This window comes from Poecilia reticulata, chromosome 14, assembly GCF_904066995.2.
Source record: "Poecilia reticulata chromosome 14, P_reticulata-male-v2, whole genome shotgun sequence".
Lineage (NCBI taxonomy): Eukaryota > Metazoa > Chordata > Actinopteri > Cyprinodontiformes > Poeciliidae > Poecilia > Poecilia reticulata.
This window is the reverse complement of record NC_088843.1, coordinates 13789013-13808745: the sequence shown is the minus strand read 5'-3', so window position 1 is coordinate 13808745 and position 19733 is coordinate 13789013.

Below are 19733 nucleotides of genomic sequence, written 5' to 3'. Positions count from 1 at the left end.
GCTGGCATTTTTGTTCCAATCGCTAAATCCGTGATGATGCAACTGACTGTCATCTTCTCAAACGGAAATGTTTATTTGCTGTTGCCAGTCGGAGTTATGTGAATCTTTTCTGATAAGTTTAAGGAAACAGAATTTTTTTTTTTTTTCCTCCCAGTCCTGTTAGGAAAATCTCCCATGTAAATAGGTCAAAGATTCAGTCTGTAGAATATCTGCTTGGACCTCCTGAAGGTAAGTTAAATCTTTTAAGTAAAACGTCTTGCAAGAATATTCATACTCTTTAAACTTTAAAAAAATATATATAAAATATATTTTGACGTTTTTCAACCACAACTTCAATAGATTTTATTCCTATTAAGTTGTTTTTTTTAATAAAAAATATAATATTCTTCCAGTGTTCCATTTGCTCCATCAATTTAATCACATTTACTTCAATAGGAGAAAAAAAAAAAACATCCTCTCCTCTCAGCACGATGCTTGTGGGTATGGTGTGTTCAGAAAGCAGTTCTAGTTTTTCAACTACAATTTTGCACGTAATGGCCCCTTTCTACTTGCACCGACTCTGTGAGGTTCGACTTGGTTCTATGACATTATAAAGGTTTTCTGCTCATGATGGCAGCCAGTCTACTTTTTTGAGAACTTTGATTCGGTTCCAAGTTTGGTGGGTTGAAAGCACAACGTCAGCAGACCAATCCACCACGTTAAAATAGTTATCAAAGAAGTAGCTGGTCTTAAACCTTACGTGTCTAATTTCTGAGTCTGCACATCTAACTGTATCCTTACTACGCACATTTTTAAATTATTATTTTTTTTTTCCTGGAGGTGTTTAATGTAGAATAAGATCGTCATTTTACCTCACAAATTAATTCTATCAGCACTAACGACAATAAACAAACATTTTACCCCCCACCCCCGTGATAATAATATATGAACATAAAACCAAGGCAATGAAATTTTAAAACGTATACATCCTTAGGCAATATTATCTAATAGCTTTCCATTTATCAGCATGAAATTTAGTCACATCGATTGCATCCATAGGGTTTGTATTGTATCCAAATTAGAGCTATTATTGCACCAAAGGCTGCAGATTCTAATGGTCTGTGGCTTTATTGGCACATTAAAACATCATCAGTATGAACAGTGTGCTTCACAAATAAATCACTCCATGCTGGAAGTCTCAACTGTTTTTGTGTAACATAGTCCAAAAAGAACTCTACTTCTCACTGCTGAAATCAAATTTGTACCTACTACGATGGGAAATTTGCACCACTTCAAAACTAATAAGACAACTCCCTTTTATTTATTTATTTATTTTTTTCCTTGACACAAGCCTGTTGAAGCTCCAACATTTCTCGGAGAGCTCCCACATTTTTTCTCTCACACACCTGCTGGCTCAAAGGGTCGGGGGCTGACAAGTTAATGCAGTTCAGGTGTTGTAATTGAAGTTTGCCACCAGCTGGTTGCGGTGTAGCTTGGCAGGGTACAGAGGCGAGGAGCCGGCAATCGGGCTGAACAGGTGATGGTGCTTCAGTGCTGCTGGCCTCGGCTCACAACAAGCCCCCTTGTTTGTGGAGAGCCACTTGTGCCTACAGGCTTTGCGGGCAACATAATGGCTCTAGCATTAAAATAAAAAGAAAAGAACGAGCACTTCATTGAATATTAATTTGAATCTGAATGTGCTCTAAAGAAGGAAAACCAACTAACCACTTTAGCATTGGCTATTTGAACATTGAAATTAGAAAGAAAGCAGAGACAAAGACCCAAATGGTATTTTTTGTTTTTTTGAACAAACACGGTCTATGCTGGCTGGCTGTGGTTCCCAATATTCACTTAGCCTAATGCAAACCACCCACACTCTGAAATCCAAACTAGCTATGCTGCAGTCAAGAGTGGTTTTCATTCACGCTCTATTCCAAACTTTACAGTAGCTCTGTCGGAACTGCTTGCCGTATTGGCTGGTGTCTTTGATCATCGATTAAAAGCTGCTGCTGTTTCTTATCTTGCCATTTATGCTGGCATTATGAAAATAATGTTATATGGGTCTAAACCTGAGCAAATGAAGATTTTATTTTAAAAAAAGTTAGGCTATGTCTTCAAAGAAAGGCACCATGGTTATGAATACGGCATGTTCGTTGAGGGTATAGAGCAGGGGTCCCCAAGCTACGGCCCGCGGCCGTTTCCGGCCCGCCTCATTTGGTCCGGCCCCATGAACAATACCAGAGAGCGTTCAGATTTTTTTTCATATATTGTATTTTCTGGTTTATATGTGGATTTTTCTCCAATCACCAGGGGGCTCTTTAGCAGGAAGTGTGTCCTGTAAACTGTGGGTGTTTTGTTTTGCATGGCGCATTGCTGCCGGCTGTTGGACATTTAGGGAACTGCTTGACTTTTATGTTATTTAATCAGTATGGTTGTTTGCTAGCGGTAGAGCAGATGAACACACGTTTGTTATGAACGCCGCATTCCAGGTCGAGTTCTTCGAAGCAATGCCTGTAAGTAGCAATTTATACTTAAAAACGAGCTTTTATGTTAACATATGATAATAAAAGTAACTTGTTTATTGAATTAGTTTTGGAAAATGCCTGTGGGCGATTTGATTATGTGCTACGTCATTGCTAACTATCAATCAATCAATCAATCAAATTTTATTTGTATAGCACATTTCAGCAGCAAGGCATTTCAAAGTGCTTTACATAATTAAAATAAAAACAGAAATAAACAGTGAGAAAGAGAGAGAGATTAAAAAAAAACATTACATCATTAAAATGTCGAAAAGAAATAAAAAGAAATTAAAAACATTAATGACATAAAAACATGGAAGACATCAAAACCCGCACTCTAACCCTAATTTAGCCATAAGCAACTCTAAACAGGTGGGTTTTAAGTTGAGATTTAAAAGCACCCAGTGTTTCAGCTGTTTTACAGTTTTCTGGAAGTTTGTTCCAAATCTGTGGTGCATAGAAACTGAATGCTGCTTCTCCTCGTCTGGTAAACTAGCAGGCTGCTAAGATTTCTTAGGTCGTTATGTAGCCTTGCAGCTCATAGCATTATGAGGTAGCTGTTGTATCAGTTGTACTTCTAATGTATCTGTAAGCTGCTCTGAGCTCATCCTGAGTTGTTTGTGTTTTGACAATTTCACTCCATTCTACATAGAAATAAAGGAAGAACTAATTAATCCTGACTCGTGTGAAGGAGTTTGGCTGATGGTTAGTTTTGGTACAAGACACCATAGCGAGACCATTACAAAGTGAATCATTGGAAGTCAAAATTGGAAATAAAAGAACGCGCCCATTAAAACGGAATTAGGTTTTAATAGGGAATTGAAATTTGAGAATGCTGTTGAGATTATTGAGGGGAAATGCTAATTAACAGTTTTTAAATATTACTGGGATCATGATAATTTTAGGTATAGATATTAGGATCCAGTAGATGGCAGTAGTGCAACAATAATGGATGCAAGCTGCTGTTGAAATCTAAAGAAGAAGAAGAAGGCGGCGCCCGTTTTCATTTAGCACATGCTAGTAGCAACACGAAGGATCAGCACTTCTACTGTTACAGTTACCGTTCTGAAACTACCGTAATCAGTTCAGTTAAATCTAAACTTGGCAACTTTTCTTTTTCAACGTAATAAATGTGATATTCAATTGACCTGTTATGACTAAAATGTTGGGTGTCCGCCTCCCTCTGCTGCTGCTGCATCGCATAATGCATAATGTTATATGGGTCTAAACCTGAGCAAATGAAGATTTTATTTAAAAAAAAGTTAGGCTATGTCTTCAAAGAAAGGCACCATGGTTATGAATACGGTATGTTCGTTGGGGGTTTAAGCAGGGGTCCCCAAACCCCTGCTTAAAACCTGGAGCGGCAGAGATATCTGAGGCTTAGATGTGTATGTTTACTGGTTAAAAAAAATAAAAACTTTGGGGTTGTGGTTTATAGTCCAGTTCGGCTGATGGTTAGGAAAATACGGACTATAATCCTTCCTGGATTTTTTTCTGTGAAGAACCCAAAGAGGGTTATTTGATTGTGCTTTCTGGAAAACAATACATTTTTACATTTAGGCATTCCTGCAATCGTCACACCTTTTCTGTTACAAACTGACTCCGGCCCCCCACCAGAGAAGGGAAAAGTTATGTGGCCCTCACAGGAAAAAGTTTGGGGACCATTGGTCTAGAGTGTTTAAATGCTTCTTACTCCATCATGAAAGGGTTTTTTTTTTTCCTTTTTTTGTTCCTATATCAATCGGTCAACTGACTGACTGGAAAGAAAATATTAATGCTCCATAAGTGTCTCCATGTGGTCCTGGGTGAATCTTCACCCTCCCAACAGTACAATGTAGTGAGATTATTCAATGTCACCGTTGTGCCATGGTTGATTTTATAGTTGGTAAAGCAAAAATTAAGTCAAATGAAAGGGCCTTACACATTTAAGTTAAATGAGAACTACTAAGATAATCTCAAACACATTTCTTATCCAACTATTCTGAGGTGACGTTGTACAACACCAGGGGATATTGTAATATTGAACACTTGGTTTTGACATTGTTTTTGATTAATCCAGTTAGATTCCTCGGCCAGGAGGGCATGAGGAACATGAGAGAGAAAAAAAACAAAAACAAGACGCATTACTACGTAGCACTAAAGGAAGAAAAGCTGAAGGGCGAGCAGCTCGGATTCACTTGTTACAGAACAAACTGTTGTAACTGCCAGCAACTTCTGCATCTCGCAGAAAATTTGAAATCGATCACTGCATTTAAACACCGTGGCACTTTGGTGCTGGTGGGTGAAGACCAGCACCTTATATGCTTCCTTAACAGAAACAGCGGCACAGCAAGCATTTAGGAGCAGCAGACTTCTGTTGAAAGACAAGTCAATAAACAGTTACTTGGGGTGGCACGGTTGTTTGTCAAATGCAATTACAGAATAAATAAAAAAAAAAAGTCTTGAAACCAAAGTCATCTAGTTCAAACCATATAGATATTGTAATAAAAGGTAAACATAAATGAATATAAGACACAAAAGGAGACAGAATAGAGAGCTCTTACAAACGCATGAATGGAAGAGAGACATTCCACAAGAAAAATATATACGCTTAAGAGCTAACCTCAAGATTGCACCTTGATGCCCTTTTTCAAAAGACCTTTATGTGTAGAAGCAGCAGCTAATAGTCCTGAATTAGTCGCATGATAAGACAGAAGACGCCTCACAGCTAACAAAATGTTGAAAAGGAGGTTAAAGCCAAAGAGCCTTACAGGCAGCTGTGGGAGAAACCATTGGGCTATTGAATTTTACATTTTCACACTTAAATATTAAATGTAATTAACATTTTATTATTGAAAATGATGCCGTTGTATTCAATGATTGTCAGTCTTGAAAAGTTAGAGGACATTTATCCAGTGGTGGAGTCAAACAATTTTCTTAGGTTGGCACCAGAGCCAGTTTGGACCACACATGCATATTTTCCAATTAATTCACTAAAGATGGGAGTATACATCAGTCTTTATAAATGTATGATGTGTAAGCGTATTTTAATGCTCCCCCCAACTGTTCTGGAGTGGAACTGCTGGGGTGGACAGTGATTGGCCACCCGATGGCCTTGCCCCTACACGTATCATCATTTTTCAGACTTTTCCTTTTCGATTGGGCTCCAGGTTTAAACTTTCAAATATTATACTTATTTCCACATCCAAAAAAATATGTAACAAAGCATGAGAGACAGAAACTACAGTAAAATGCAGTCTAGATTGCAACCAAAAGTAATTGACCCTGTTTGTGGAACAAAACACTTGGTATTAAATGTATAAAACAACGTATAAAAAGTCTGTCACTTGAATGTAAGCTCACAATACGAAGATTTACATAGTGAATTGTCAAGTGAGGAAAAAAAAAATCCTCGGAGGAATGTTTTCTGAGAGAAGCATCCTGGAGAGCCAAAAGTCTAGCACTCTAGCCAAGAATTTAAAAGCACTCTATGGTGAATGAGTCTTCCTGGAATGTGCCACAGTGATGAATATCCACTTCTGACAAAAGCTGTAATTAAAAAAAAATAAAAAATTCTGGCATCATCCCGGTAGATGTTGTGATCTCTGCTTTAGTTATAATCTGCAATGACCAGCGATTGGAAGCAGCAGAACTTCTCAATTTTAAACAATCGGTGCTTTTACTCATGAGGGTTTTTAACTAAACATGGCTATTAAGATGATTCAGCAATCTTCAGTTTTACTAATCTTACCCATTTCTTCTTCATAGCCGAATCTTTCAAAAAAGGGAGAGTGTTCACTCCAGTTTTTATGTTTCCATTAAGTGGCCATATATTTATGAAATTTATTCCTTTAGAAATATCTATCTTTATTATCAGGAAAACAATTTGTTTTAAGCCTATGATAAGACATAGGTTTTTAGTCTGTGTGTACCATAGACAGTTTCACCCAGAAGTCCAAGACTCCGGATCGTCATCCTTTTATGGTTGTGCCATTTTCTTTAGGATAACTGTTTAAACATAGATTTTCTTGTAAAAAAAAGGTGGTTTGAAATTACAGGCTGTGCAGTGGAAAGGAAAAACTGAATGCAATATTATCTACATCTCAGTAATAAAATGTGTTTTATTACTAGTTCTATATATATTTTTTTATTACATTGTACAGTGATATATGTTGAGCGTAGAAAGATGATTTTGTCTTTTGATTCCAAGCTCTTTCTTTTTTAATAAATCAGAGACAAAAACGTCTGGGCATGTCATCTCTTACAAATGATGTCTGCATTGCAGTATGCGATGTCAACGTGGCCTTCGTTTGTGTCTCTGGAGAACTTACTAGACTTTTAAAAAGGAAATATAAATATCAGATTTTTTTCGTATCAAATTCTAGAGGGACGGCAGACTGGGATTCTTATTTTGTGAAAAGTGAAGAATATGTTCGGTGTGAGGAATTGTACAAGCTGCTAAATCAGCTTGTATATGATTAAATCTTGGGAATTAATCAAAAACAGCCACGTTTGCTACTTTCGATGGTTCTCATTAATTTTCCCGTATTATTTTTGACTCAGAAATAATGAAAAAGAAACTCTGCATATGAAATTTTTTTAAAAACAGTGTTTCTTTTAAGATGATAAAATATGGGTTACTGTGATAACAAGAAAGCTAGAGATGTGCTAACCTCTGAGCCTCTCTGTTCACAGTTACGCTCCGTGCACCAAATGCAGTGCAGAGAAGGCTTCCAGGTATTTGACAGAGAAAACGGGTTGAACATTTGAAGTGTTTCATTATCTATAACCAAAAAAAAAAGTGAGAGAAAGCTTGTTAGGGAGTTTTTCTGTGGAATATTAGCTTTCCTTCCATTAGTGCTTGTAATAGTCCTTTAAGTGCCGAGTTCGCGGCCCAATCATCTGACACTTAAAACTAATCAGCTGCCTCATACAATCCATCAACCTTTTCCAGAGGCCTTTAGGTGATGGAGTAATTGGCTGTGGTTCACTTTTCTTTCAGGAGAGAGATGTTGGTTCCTCTTTGTTAAGCACGTCCGCTTCCCTCTCGGGGGTATTTTTGGTTTAGGTACCGAAACACCCAGTGACATTTCCACTGCAGTGTGGTGACTTTGCTTTGCAGTGAGCGCCAACTGTCATCTTGAGCAGATCCAAATAATTGATTGGCTCATTATCCCGACGGCATATTTTCTCAGTTTGAGCCTTAACGTTATTTGGTCGCAATAAGCCATTATTTCACCGGGGGTTTCATTGCTGAATTAATTTGCGAGCGCTCACCAATTTCATAACTAACATACTGCACTGCTGATTTTGCTCCCTAATTCAATGACGGCTTCGAGAGCGGCTGAGTCAAAAGTGCGGGTATAAATGTTGGTTATGTCAGGCTGGATGACCTACCCTGAGGGGTTTTGGGGGCTTTTTACATTGCAGATCCTGAACATTTTATTCAACGTTTATCAATCAGATTGTACGGATTTGAGACGTTCATTCAGTCTACATCGATATTGTACCCTAACAAAGTGAGCACTGTTCAACACGTTGAGTATATTCTCTAAAAGCAAAAAGAAATCAAATATGCAATTGCTCCACCTACATCTTCACTGCACCGAGATCTCTAGCTGATTCTAATCACCGTCAGCAGCTGACCTTCTTCCTTGAAGTGACAAAATGTAGGAGGACCTGAGCTGACCCGTCTCGTCGAGAACAATAAGTGTGGACAGGAAATTCACGGCGAACAAGTTTTTCAGGAGGCAGCCGAAAGGGCACCGGCTTGTTCTGGAAGGGTGGGGGAGGGGGATGCACGCGTCCACACATAGCTCATGAATGTCAAACCCTTGGAGCCTTGCCTATTCACTGCTTGATAATTGGTCATCTATCCACCCTCCTGTGATCGCCAGTTTAGTTCCAGCTCCGTGGCTCGGTCATTTATTTCTGGTCCCATTGCTGCTGCTTGTTTGTTTCCAGTTGTGTAGTCAGCTGTTTACTTCTGGTTCTATGATCAGAAAGTCATTTCTGGTGTCGCAGTCAGTGCTTTATGACTGGTTTCGAGGAGTTTGCTGCGGTTTGGTGGTGCTGTAGCAATTTTCTGCCTGATTTTACAAATTTACTGTAAACCTAACCTAATATTAAGGGGGAAAAAAAAAAAAAGAAAAAACATGTTTTGGTATTAACTTCCAAAGCTTTTGCTTTGAAATCCTAGCATATTTCCTCAAAAATGCCAGATCCCCAAACAGTGAAATGAAAACATTTAACATTTACAATGTTTTCATCATTTTTAAAAATATATAGATATATATTTTATTTTTTCATTTATTAATTCTACATTTGGAGCTGGCACAATAGGGGTGTAAATTCGGCTTGAGTGGAACGTCTTCATTCGGAATATTGAATGGAGCCCAGGGTGCTCAGCGGGATCATAGCAGGATGAGTCAACTCTGCGCATGCACACAGTGAGAGAGGAGTAAGTAGCGGCTTACATATTGATTGGAAATTGTGTTGATCTGGAGATCTATGTGAGCAATATCCCAAAGCCCTTTCAGGAATTCTGTCAAGAATACATTTCAAGCTGCTAGGTTTTGTTGTGGTAGCCGAACTCTGGGAGTCGTCAGATCGTTGCAGAATGCAGCTTTAAAATATGTAGCATAACTTTAAAAACATGTGGCGGTTCGAGCGTTGTCAATTTTTAATGCACTCAAGTTTTTTTTTGTTTTTTTTCTTGGTTATTGCGTCTTCAATTGTGTCTTTCCGATTTTGTTTTGTCTTAGATTTATTGTTTCTTTAATGGCCAAATTGCTTTAAACTTAAAATATCCTCATAGGCTTTTGCCGTAAAGATGTGACAAAAGTGGCATATTTACAACTTTTGTATTACGGATTTGCTTAGCTGCTTTAATAGTAACATTTTTATATGTTTCTTACTTTCTTTACTATCCACCTCTTTGTGCATGGCGGTAAAATGAATTTATGTGCCTTTTTTGTAGCAGTTCTAGTTGCTTTAACCTATTTATTTCTTGTTCTCATTTTAGATATGAAGTTTATGCCGATGGTTACTTTTTAACCATCTCCTTTCCAATGAAGAACGACGCACTGTATTCCTATTTGGTGTTGAGCCTTTTAAATGAATTATCTCACCTCTTTCATAATGGGGAACACCCAGTAGCTAAATGCTAAGTAAGTTGAACACCACAAAAAATCTCAAAAACTGTTGACATCTTCTTCAACTTTTTATCATATTTGTAATTTCTTGTGTGACACTTACACCCTTTTAAGTCTTCCTCAGTTGTAGTTTTCAGTTTGCTTCTTTTCCTCGATTCTTACTTGATTTCTTATTTAGTTTCTCCAGCTTGATTTTTCACAGCCACCTTAGTAAATATGCTGTGAAGATTTCGTATGTTCTTTGCTCGAGCTTTTGTCCTTGTTCCATTGTGAGGTGACATTAAGGTCTTGCATTGCTCAGTTTTACCTTGGATTGCCTGCTTATGCACTGCCCTTCATTTTATTAAAAATATTTTTCATTATCCAGCTTCATCTGCCTGCCTGCCTCTTTCAGTCGTGTTTGCATTCGGACTCGCCTCGGCTCAATAATTCAGACATTCTCGGAGCCCGAATAACAAGGAATTTCTTTGTGCTTGAAAGTTGTGCCAAATAGCAGAAAACCTTAAGTATTAATGTCTGAAATAAGTTGTAACCGGTGCATAAATTTTATACTTACTCATGTTATAAATGTAGAAAATCTAATAGCCTCAATTTTCACTTGCACAGGATTACACAGCTAACCCTACAACAAACTACAGCTGGCTTTTAGTGTGCATAAATATTCAGGGGAAATTAAATTCATGCTTTTTTTTTTAGTTTTTAATTTAGAAGTGAGTTAAATGGCATACAGCAGTGTTCACTGTTTATAAAGTCCCTTAGAATTTTTTTTCGACAAATAGTCAAGCTCTGGTTAGTAATATGCAGGTTGATTAAAGGGAAATCTGTTTTTTTCCACAGTTAATTAAATGCATGAAAACTGAACTAACCCCACTTGTAGTCTATAAACACTCAAAAGAAACCTACAGCCCAAATTTCCTTTTTTGTGTGTTACCATCGTTACAATAACAAAACTCCAAATTAGCAAAGAAAAAAAAAATGTAATCACCTGGTCAGTATTAACCTATATGTTGCACTTTGACATGATTTTTTTCCCCTCTGCTTTTAAATGATTTTTCTTTGGAAGTTTTCTAACAAAAATCAAAACAGCTGACAAAAAAAAAAGAGTTGAGAGTTAGTACCAAACAGGAAAATCCCGATCTGCCCATGTTTATGTTTGTACTGTTTTTGTTTGTTTGTCTCCCAATCATGCTTGTGTTTAATATTTCTCACATGCCAATTCCTTTTAAAGGATAAAAAACTGTTTGCAAAATGCAAAATGCCTGACATGGTTTTGATTGTAATTTGAAAAGCATAAATTATTTCTCCATTTAGAAAAATATAACTCAAGGAACTATGAACATGGTTTGTACATAGAGCCTCGATCATTTATAGAAAAAAACGGGACTCTTAATCAGTTGATGTTTATCTATTTATGTATATATTTTCTTTCAGACTCTGAGGCGTCAAGGGTAACACTTTTCCTCCCTACAGTAAGAAAAATATGCCATTCACCTTGCTCAGACGTTTTGAGGACAGCACAATATTTGATGCCAAATTGCATAATTTGTCTTGACGTTTTGCTTTTGTGTGCTCCCTCTTGAGTTTTGCTTCTGCTGTTGACGTGGATAAAATTACCAAATGCTAAATGGGAGGGAAATATTTGCTCGAGCTCACTGAAACTGTTGCTTTTCTAAGGTCAGAGAGCTCAGTCAGTTTTGTCTGGGTAAAAATTAGGGCCCTCTGTATCATGAAAATGAAATTGACAGGAAATTCACCCGCTAATGAAACAGACAAAGGATCTAATCACTTGTTATCTAAAATGTCACCCACGGTGATAAAAAAAAAAAAAAAGAAATGCCGTCCATCTTTGCTTTCCCGTTTTCTTTCGGCTATAATGAAGTCTCTCTCGTTCTGTCGAGTGATCTCACTTTAGAACAGATTTTTTTTCCCCCTTCCTAATTAGACTTCACACCCTCTCTCTGTCTATCTCGTCTAATTAAAGGTTTCTCATTCTTCCTGTCACACCGTGTCTACTACTCATTAAATAAAGGTCTCACTCTTTTTTGCATCATATCTTGGCTAAATAAATCCTACAGTATTCACATCTGTTTTAAGTGAGAAAATCCAAACTTGAACTGTACCCTCTCTCTCTCCTGCTTCTTTTTTTTTTTCTCCTTCAGAAATTCTAGCCGTTTCCTCAACACACCTCTCACCTCTGTTCCCATCTGAAAGCAGTTTTCTAGATTGTTTATTTCCCAGCTCCAACTTTTTCTTCCTTTTCTTTTTTTTTTTTTTTCATAGCCGATTCCTTTAGATGTTTCAGATCTCAACATCTCGTCTGTTTTCTGTAACGCAGCTGAATGTTCTGGTTGCCTCTGAGGAGGTCTTCCTTTTGTTGCCCCAGCCATATGGGACGCAAATCTGTTCAACAAAGAAAGCTGAAGCTCTACATTGTTCTCCAAAGTTCTTGGTTTTTTTTCCCTTTCACTGCTACATAGTAAATTGAAGGCATTTTTCTGACAGCGTTACATGACATGGAATCGTGTAGTTGCGACAATTTCCTGCTGAGTTAGCTTATTTAGTTCAGCTAAGCAAAATGGAGAATAATGAAAAATAAACAAATATTGATATATGCATGTCAATGTATTTAAAATAAAAATATCGGGGTAATATCTGACGCCAGTGAGGTTTTTACTGGCTGGTATTGATTTCTAGTTTCATTTAGGGTCTTATATGAAAATTCTGATTAGGAATAATTCACATTCCCTGACTAACAGAAAATGAATGAAGGGTAAGATTATCCCCTATTTATAAACCGTAGGAGGTCTGTAAACTTTACATGCTTTTTGTTAAGCTCAGAAAAGTGCATCAGTTGCAGTTACGTGACCTGAAAATGTTGGCTGTTCTAAGGCTTTATGTGTTTAATAGATAGAAAATATTTTTGATTTTTCAGAATTTGACTTGTCAATCACTGATCAGTGCCAATCTGTGGAGAAATAGCTCATTCTAATTTTTGGCTGAATGATTAGTGCAATTCAAATTACACTGCACAATCATCAGTTTTCATGTAAGAATCTATAAACATGATTTAAAAGGGGCAATTTAAAGACACAGTGAAACGGCACAATCAACAGCACAAGCTCTTAAACACAACACTTGACATGCAAAAAAAAAAGAGATTGAAGAACAAGCATGCAAGAAATAAGCATGCACACATTTGTGTGGTATTATTACAATTAAGAAATAAAAAATAAACAAATCCGATATTTTTGATCAGCACTGATTTGTGCCTCTCCAATTATGCTGCATTTTTGGTTTATATATTTCCACAAAACTCTGCACTTTTTCAGATCCCATTTTTCCTGACAGTAGAAATATATAAAGACTTTCTACAATAAAATTATGGACAGTTGAGAGTTAGTCATTTATCCAATAGGAAATCATTACATGCATATTTCAGAAATTATGAAGCAACACAATGCTGAAGTAGCCCTTAAATGTCTCGTAAAACGTTACTTCTTGCATTTTAACTTTTGAACCAACTTGAATCGATTCCATTTCAAGGCATATAAAAGTCAGACTTGTCAAATCTGGGCTGGATTATTGTACATTGAGTAAAAAAATGTCTAAATGACAATTTATGACGTGTGATACAGTTACTCTGTCAAAACTTAAAATGTCGCTGGAACATCATGTACTACAATAAAATTTTTATGATGACTCTTTGTTCACTCAGACTGTCTGCTTCAGGTTTTCACAATGGATGCTTACACGTGAAGGGAGTTTAAAGAATCTGGCATTTATGCAATCACATAAATAAAGAGAGAGGAAAAACAGAAACTTGACATTTCTTTCACAGGAAAAAAAAAATTGTGAAAAGCATAAAGAAGTTGTGAGGATTATAAAAAAAAAAAAAACACCATGGCTCTACCGGGTTAGAGCCTTTATTAGTTAAGGCTGAAATTGTGCTGTAAAAGCTTCAAAAAAAATTGTTGAATGCTCACGAACCCGACAGGCAGGTGTTTGGAGCGTGGGAGGAAGCCCAGATACCATGACAAACCCACATAGAAAGGCTCCAGCTTGGATAAGGACTCGCAACCTCCTGACTTTAATGCAAGCAAAGAAGCCAATGAGTTTCATTTGACAGCAGCATATTTGCTTGCTTCTGGTAATGTAAAGACAAGGGCCAAAAGAGTTCCCTGCTTATTTACTCTGGAGCAAATCCCCATGTTTCTCCGTCATGCTGTGCGGGTGTAAGAGGACGCTGGGGACGGGAGGGCGAGAGGCGGGGTTGTGTTTTATAGTGCAGTCAAGATGTAATGTTAGGCTGTGGCACCTGCTCACATCCTCTCACCTTGCTGTTTATCTCCTACTGAGCAGCAAATATTCCAGGAAAGTTCTGCAGTCTGCCTGACTGTCAAGTGAAAAAGTGGAACTTTTACATTCCTCCCCGAAAGATTTATCCTGGACTCGAGATTAATTTGCCAGCAGCCAGTACGTGTGATATTAGGTTCCCGGTTGACTTTGTTGAGCCTGCATCAAAGACGAGTTTGTGTGATGGAAGATTTGAAAAGCGTATACATTTTCCTGTTGAGCTGCTCGTGGAGATACTCCCAACAAAGAGCCAAATACAAGCTGGGAGAGCTGAAAGTTGAACAGTTGGAGATGGCCGTCTCCAAACACTGGCAGTGGTGGCAGCTAATCAGTTTTGGGGAGAAAAAAAAAAAAAAATCAAGATCCAGTTGACTGAAAGCATTTCTGAAAAACGAGGGGAGGAATTTCGAAGTCGTATGTGTGCTTTGGCAATCCCCGATAATAAATGGCTCAAACACTGTGTTTAAGGGACTCTTAGAACATAGAGGAAAGACGAGCGGCACGCGGGAAAATTTTCACCACAAGATCTGTTTTGTTTACAAAGATTTCAGTGTTTTGCTTGGATTCACTTGTCTTCCAAATGAGCCTAAAAGTTTGTCAAAGAGGCAACGCGTCCTGCAATAAAGACGTGTTGTTATTGTTTTTTTTCCCCTAAGTAAGAAGACGACATATGGAAAATTGCTGATTTTGTTGCTGCATACCCAAGCCTCTATTTGTCAGTCAAAGCAAAAAAAAATACTGTCTTTTTCTAACCACAAGCCATAAATAAGTATGGTCTTGGAAGTTTTCTTAGCCTTCTTTGTGAACACAACCCTTTGCATATGAGATGAGAGTACAATATGTGTTTTTAATGTTTGCAGCACATTCAGTTTAACTCTTTTGAACACAGGATCAAAACTGTGGCTATAGGTAATATATGGCAACAAGACCTACAAAAAAAAAAAACTTCAAACTCTCAATCAGCGATTATTGGAAAATGTGAGTGCATTATTTCAGTCTGACTGCATTTGCTGTGATATGTGCAGATAATGATGCACTAGACTTAAATCAATGTGTCAGCCAGCATGCTCAGCACCTTGCTGTGCTTTGCTTTTTCGCTTTGAAAACTTCCCTCACCAGCAGCTTTTGAAAAACAATGTTGCCTCTTCCACAGTAAAGCCAAAACTGTCAGTACAGGCACAGAAAGCTGTGTACATTGGGCTCCTTTATTCCTTAAACTGAAGTTGTTCCAAATGTTGTTGAACACCATCCAGTGGACATAGCTCAAAAAATTCAAGTGAAGATCAACATACTTACACTTTTTTTTTTCTTTTTTTTTTTTTTGGAGCAGGGGCGGTGGGGGTTATCGGAGGCAAACATGTGGATACTTTGGGGTCTTTTATTGGATTGAATAGTCAGCCTCCACAATCGTATCCCAGCCATTTCAGACACACTCACAGCATTTCTAGAAACTCTCAAGCTCCATCTGGTGTAATGAGTCATAAGACATGTACATTTTAAGGGGGGGGGTCATACAAAATAAGAAAGGGCACAACAGGTAACCCTTCGAAGAATTTGGACTCAGATTTTCAGATTTCATTTGCAACCAGCAGTTAAAAAAGATTTGCAATTGTTGGAATCTGATTTTTTTTTTTTGTTTGACACAGAGCTAAAAGTTGTCACCTTCGTTCATTTTAACATCACTGATGATGCTGTGGGAAGTTATGCCCACGACAACCTTTGACTGAATTTTTTTTTTTTTTTTTTTTTCAAAGGCGTGACATATTTAACACCGTCCTGAATCTTAAAAAATCTTTTTCAGAGCGGCAAATATCATGTTTTTTTTATTATTTTTTTTTAAACACTTTTCCACTCTTGAAGAAAACCTGTATTTCCCCCTGTGCTCTTACAGACGGAAGCCATTGCTCTCTTTCTCTGGCCATCACACTAACAGACAAGAAGATTTGACAAGCATGGCAGGTTTCTGCCTCTCAGCCTGGAAACGGGAGGCAAGAAAGCTGCAACTTCTGAAGCCAATTACTTAAGTTTTTTTTTGCCTCAATCTCTCCTCACAAGAAAGGACTGAATGAAACCTTCCCAAAGCCCTCTTATCATATGGTAATTATGTACCATGCTCCACATGCTTTTACACGCCAAGCCATCTTCACATCATTTATTTTCTTTATTTTGCAGTGCATTCTAATCTCCCCCTCGCAAGAAGCGTTCTACGGGGATCCTTCTGAAGGAATAGCTTGTTTCTGTGCAGCTCAAATGTGCCAACAGGGAACATTTACTCAGAGATTCTTTGCAGTGTTTGGGTAAGACTTTGGATGCCGGTGACAAATCAAATGCATGTCTGTGGGAGTGTGAGAGGACAGCAATACAGCCAATCATGCAAAGCTGTGCTACCTTGCTGCCAAAATGAGATTCATATCAGGAGTGAAAGGCACTTTTTTTTCTTCTTCTTCTTTTTGGAAAAAGCGACACTGAATAGGACGACTGCACGTACACAGGGTGGGGGGGGGGAAGTGACATTTAAAGAACACATATTCAAGCCAAATAATTGTGATCATGATAAAATTCTGAATGGAAATATTAAAAAGGAAGAAAAAAAAAAGAGCAGCAAGGGGAAATGCATCGACGGGGAATAAAGGCGGACCGAAGTCTGAATTGTAAATGTCTCCTTTCCATTCGGCGCAGGTCCTTATACCAGCAGGAAAAGTTCCACAGAGTGGGAACGTTTCAGACAAAGTTGGACTTTCACTTGCAGGAAAAAAAAAAAAAAAAGTCAGTCAACCAAAGATGTTTGAATTTAAAATTATACCCACAGTATTTTTTTTCTGACGTAGCGGAATAAATCCTTTGTTTGTGTAGAAGTGTAAATTTGTATTCACTCATCTTTAAACTGGTGAGGTTACTAAATGCTCGTGAGTGGGTTTTGTGTTAAAAGTGCCCGTCTCTTGTTTGAACCTCGCAGTTTAAAGGAAGCTCTCTGGTGTTTGCAGCTTCATAATGAGATGCTCTACCTTAAGGTCTTTGCATCTGTCAGAGGGCTTAAGTTAAAATGACCCCTTTCTTGTTCTTTTTTTTTTTCTTCTTTTTTTTTATGCGCGTTTGAGTTTTTGTATGTGTGTGTTGGCGTGTTGTTAGCGTAGCCAGGAGGGATGCATTGGAATAACGGAGGAGGAAGAGGAGGTAGCTTTTCATCCATCTGTGTCTTCTACTATTGTAGCAAGCTGTCTCACATGTTTTGTGGGATTAGTTGGGAGAATTGTAGCTCTGCCTGAAGCAAGCAGCTCAAATTCATTAGGAGTGCCAAAATTATGCACTACATGTGGAGATTTGCTTGCTGATTGGCATCTAACACGTTAATCAAAAGTACACATGACTAAATGTGTTGAGTGCCCCTGTTATTTATATATCATTGGCCACTTAAGTAGAGAAATATTGCTAGTCCTGGTTTTGAACCACTTTTGCCTTAAATCTTTGTGGCAGAGATTTCAATAGGGTGTTGGAGACACTACTCCTCCATTCTGCCCCTTTCGCTTCATTTCAACATGATAGCATCACACACTTGCTGCAGACTTGTCAGCCGCACATCCATGATGTGACTCTTCTGTTCAACCACATCCCAAAGCTCATCTGTTGGAGGACAAAGGAGTACAGCATCGTGTTCGAGAACCGAGTTCGGGATGATATGAGCTACGTGACGTGCTCCATTATTGTACTGCAAGCAGCCACAAGGGTACACTGTGACCACAGAGGGATGGACGAGGTCAGCAACAAGACTCTGATAGGCTGTTGTGTTTAAACAATGCTCAGTTAGTACAAAGGAGTCAGCGCGCTCCCACGTCATTGCACAGCAGAATTGATCCTGTATTTCATGTTGTTTGAGCTAGTGTGTGAATCTCTTCTTGAAATCAAGACTCATTAGACTTGCCTGTGTTTTCCCCAATATTTTATGGTCCAATTTTGGTAAATCTGTAGTGCATTATTGCTTCAGTATGGAATTGGTAGCTGGAAGGAGCAGCGCCAAGTGTGGTCTTTTGCTATCGTGTCTCAGGTGCTTCAAAGTTTTCAATTTTTCATTTGACCTCTGATGTCACTCTAATGCTTAGATTAAAAATTGATGACAGATTTAAAGAATTGTCTGAAAGAACACTACTATTTAAAGAACGCTATTAGGATATCTTAAAGTGAAAAATATTTAAGAAAATTGGAATAGAAAAAAAATGTCATGCAAACATTACATACACCACAAATGTATGTAAAAATGAATCATTGGAAATATACATGCCAGTGTCATCATATCCTTTTTCAGTGCCACCACACAACGTTTTATATTTTTCACATCCTCTTTTCCGTTTAGGTGTTTCTCACCTTAGGTTTCCACTTGACTTTTCAAGTGCTCTTTATGTGCTCTGAAAAGATCAAGGTTTGCCTAAAAAAAAAAAGAAAAGATTTTACCACATTGTCTATTAGACAGTTGAAAATGTACTTTTTCTATCTAGTGATACTCCATCTTCAGAAGATATAGGAGAGGGTTTGGTGTTGAAAGCTGCTTCAATTGTTCTGGAATATTGGCAAAAAGAAGGTTAAACTTTCTTACATTTACACAAACGCAGTGATTTCAATTGCTTGTGTATAAAGATGAGCGTTGTTCTATGTACCCTGCCCAACATGGCATGATATGCATAATGTTGGTATGATGAGTTCACCTTTGAAAAATACATTTGGTAAAAGAAACTCAGTGAAAACTGTTCTGTGGTTTAGCAGAAAATGGAAACTTTCAAATTTAAAACATACTTCTATCAATTTTACACCAAGGACATTATTTATGTGAATCATTATTATCTGACAATATCAAGTCTGGACAATGAAATTACAGTTGCATAACCTGAATGTTTTCATTTTCATCATAAAGTCCATGTATGAAAAATAGAAAAATACAAGGATACAATTTCATAAAAACTGTGTTGGTGTGAGCATCAGCTGCTAAGTCTCAGTGCTACACTAATAAGTTCTACGACAACAACGGGGAGTTTTGTCAGAACCCAGGGAAACGAAGGCTGGAATAAATAATTTTATTTCCAGCGGGAGCACAATAGGAATAAATAGTTCTTAATAAGTTTAGTTTATGATGTCCCAACATAACCAAATTTGGTCAATGTAATAATAAAACTCCTTTATGTGCAGCTATCCAGTGTTCAGAAAAGTAAAAAAAAGTCAGACTCAACTTTGTGTAACTTTTCGGCCCAAAGTGAGAAAAGATGATTGCTTTGCTCCGCTGCTGATGAAGAAGTCTGTGATAATGTTCTGTTTTTTTAATTCTTTGCATAATAGACTTAGTCTAAAGCAGTTTTTGTCAATACTTTCCATGAATACAGCTAACCAAGCCTGCAAGTTCCAGTGAAGGATTTTCACTTTGACATCACTGCGACTAGTTGATGTCGACTCAACTTTTATCATGCTGATGTCGCCTTTAAAAGATAGGAAATATTACCACCCCTAGTCCACAATGAATCAGAACAATGTTAAAACACTAAAAACATGCAGTAAGAACAAAATCAGTAAAAAAAAAATATAAAATCATACAGAAAATTAAAAATATTCACCTAACCACACTTTCAACATAAAACAAACTTCAACTATGTGCCATTGACAACAAATGGATACAAATTTGTGAACCTAAGGGGGGGAAAAATCACTGTGTTTTAGACCCACAATACATGGATGTGAGCCTAAATATTTCTCTCTGGTTTTTGTT